The following is a 2,982-nucleotide window of genomic DNA, read 5'->3' on the forward strand; positions in this document are numbered from 1 at the left end:
ATTTTTTGGTTCTTTAGTCTATTCCAGTGGTCTATATGTCTGACTTTATGCCAGTACCACACTATTTTGATGACTGTAGCTTTGTAATAAGTCTTGAAATCAGGAAAAATGAGTCCTCCAATTTTGTCCTCCTTTTTCAAGATTGTTTTAAGTATTTGGGGTCCCCTGAGATTCTGTAATAAATTTAGGATGGATATTTCTATTCCTGCAAAAAATGTCATTGGCCATGCTGTGGTGCTGGCCCACGTTCAGAAGAGAGGAAGATTTGTAGTGAATGTCAGCTTGGGGAGAATCTTCCCCAAGGAAAGAGGAAGATCAGCTCAGGGTAAAAGTTTCATTGCAAAAAAAAAAAAAAAAAAAAAAAAAAAAAAAAGCTTTCCTTTGTTAGAGTGCCAAGCACTGGCTCCAAAGTGTTCAGTGTGAACTGCAGCTGGCTTTTTTTTGATTCACCAAACAGGAACTAACTCAGTTGGTGGAACCAAGTTCTCCCTCTATTCAATCCTCACCCACCAACAGAAACAATCAACAAGCTTGTGGACACTTAGAATCAACTGTGTTTCATGGTGTTGAAGATCACTTGTAAGGCTAACAGTACAAGAGGGAAATCAATATTAGCTCATTGTCTCCTGATCAGCCCCCTCTGTGGTAGGCACTACTCTTAGGGTCCTCAGGTAATGATAACCCAGGCACAGTGTGGTGCCAGCGGCAACACTTTAAGACAGAATGACAATTAAATTAGTTTTTGCTACAGCTGTACAAACAAACAAATAAAAATCAGCAACAAAATAAAAACAGTACAACCTCGAAAACGCAATGTGTGAAATCGCCCCCTCCCCTATGTCATTCCCTCCCACCTCAAAATTGTTTATTAGGAGAGTATATTTCTGGGTGAACAGAATACCCGTTTAGTCCGCGGGAAAAACTGGAAGGACGAAGGTTCTTCTCAGGAACAGCTGTCCCACCCTGGACTCTGAGAGGCCAGCGGGGTCTGGAGTGCGAAGCCACCAGCCGCAGGCGCAGTCGGCGCTCCTCAGAAGTTACAGGTCGGGGCTTCAGAGCGCCTGGGGGGAAAGGTCCGCCCTGACAAAGAGGACAATGCCTATGAGGAGGATGAACCACAAGCTCGAAGGCGTTCTGACCTGGGCCAGCATCTCTCCCCAGAAGCCCCCTAATTTATTTTTGGCCGCTGCTCCTTTTGCTTCGTGTTGACTGCCAAAGGCTTGAGTGCAAACGCACTGGTCCCCTTATGCCACCGCGGCGCAGGTTTGCTTAGGAATCTCTATTCCTGGACTCTCGTCTCCCTTCCCTGTTCCGCAGCAAAGTCCAGGCGACCTGACACTGACCTTTGCCTCCTCCTGTCCTCCCCTGGGTTCGCCCTTTCTGCTCGGGTCGAGCCCTGGCGACGAGCTGCAGGACAGTCTGGGCCGGCGGGCCCCTGGGGCGCCAAAGGGCTCGCTGTCCCATTCCGCACTCCCCGCCCCACGAGCGCCTCTCTGGGATTTTTGAGCTACAGCAGCTCCCGCTGGGATCCTCCTCTCCGGGGCGGTGTGGCGGGTGCGGGCCGCGCCAAGAGGAACTGGAGGCCCGGGGACTGGGCGCCTCCGCTGGGGGCTCGCTTTTTGTAAGAGGAAGGGAGACCCGGCCTTATGGGGAGGTCCTGAGTAGGAGCCCAGGGGCCCAGTCTTAGTCCGGGCACCGTCTCCCTTGGGACCGGTTGATTGATCGGCTGCACTCACTAAGGGAAAGCAGAAATTAGTTTGACTTTATCTTTGTATCACTCTTTCGAAGACACCATCGCTCGCAGGCTTGCATGCCTGGGCACAGGGGCGGTCGGACCTGTGCGTTAAAGTGTCTCGGGCTCAGCTCTCTCTCTCTCTCTCTCTCTCCCTCTCTGAGCGTCCCCAGCTCGTTGAGCACAGAGCTGTCGACCCTCGACCCTCGGACGGGCAGGTACGAAATACAACTGACTGCGCCTCCAAGTCTCCAAATGGACGCCGGCGTTTCGGTTCCCGTGACGCCCATCGCCTACTCGCCCTCTGTGCAGTCGAGGCAGGCTTCCCACCCTCCTGGATCCCACCCCTGCGGTCCCATTTCCCAGTTCGTCAGGTCCAATCTCATCAGCCCACAAGTACGTTTTTTGATTACCATTCAAAGAACTAGTCCTGGGTCCCTGGACTCCGGCCAGGCTCTTCTCTGAGAGCTGGCGGGGTTGGGGGGTGGGGGGGTGGGGGGGTGGGGATTGGGGGTGGGGGAGTGTGGGGTAGGGGGTGGGGGGGATGGGTAGGAGGAGTGGAAGGGGTGCACACCCCTCCCCGCCATGAATCCAACTTCTGGATTCTGAGATCATCTTGAAGAGTTTCCTGCCAAACAGCAGTGACTTCTGAGGCGTGTCTGCAAGGAGCTTCAGCTCGGGGCTCCCTCTACACCCCGAGGCCGCCAGCCCAGAGAGGGTCTCCCTCTCCGGTAAAGGGGGAACGGGGTGGGAGTGGGGGATGGAGGGAGGCGGAGATTTCACTATTCACTTTCACTATTTTGAAAAGCCAGGTGATCAGATGATCAGAGAGAGAAATCGGGAGGCTGGAGCCTGCTGCCAGAGGCCACCTGCCCTCCTCTTCCCGGGTCCCAGCGCTGAGCATCCGGGGAAGCCGGCTGAGTCCTCAAAGGGAGAGCGGTTCCCAAACCCGCTGAACGCAGATCCGGTCCCGCAGCGCGCGATGGGGCCTGTCCCGCCCCAAGCTATGGGGGGAGGGTAGCCGGCGTCCTGAGGAACCAAGGGTCCCACCCGCTGGTTATACCCCACATGGTCCAGCCCTTTCCTTCTGACTGAGCTTCCGCGGCCCCGAGTGCTCCGCTCTGGGGCAGAATCCCGCTGGTTTCGCCCAATTCGGACCCCTCTTCCCGGTCAGCCTGGTCTGGCTCATTGTGAAGGCTTGTTCCAGTGGCAGCTCGGATTTGGAGCCAGAATTGAATATCCCAGGTTTG

At 54.8% G+C, this 2,982-nt stretch overlaps 1 long non-coding RNA gene across 1 annotated transcript; it reads left to right on the forward strand.

Moving 5' to 3' along the window:
- Positions 1 to 1,990: 1,990 nt before the first annotated feature.
- On the forward strand, positions 1,991 to 2,677 carry LOC123287572 (uncharacterized). The gene is made up of 3 exons (XR_011505524.1): positions 1,991 to 2,128; positions 2,372 to 2,463; positions 2,541 to 2,677. It is a non-coding gene; the product is annotated as an uncharacterized lncRNA (long non-coding RNA).
- Positions 2,678 to 2,982: the final 305 nt, after the last annotated feature.

The sequence above is a fragment of the Equus asinus genome, chromosome 8, assembly GCF_041296235.1.
Source record: "Equus asinus isolate D_3611 breed Donkey chromosome 8, EquAss-T2T_v2, whole genome shotgun sequence".
Taxonomy (NCBI): domain Eukaryota; kingdom Metazoa; phylum Chordata; class Mammalia; order Perissodactyla; family Equidae; genus Equus; species Equus asinus.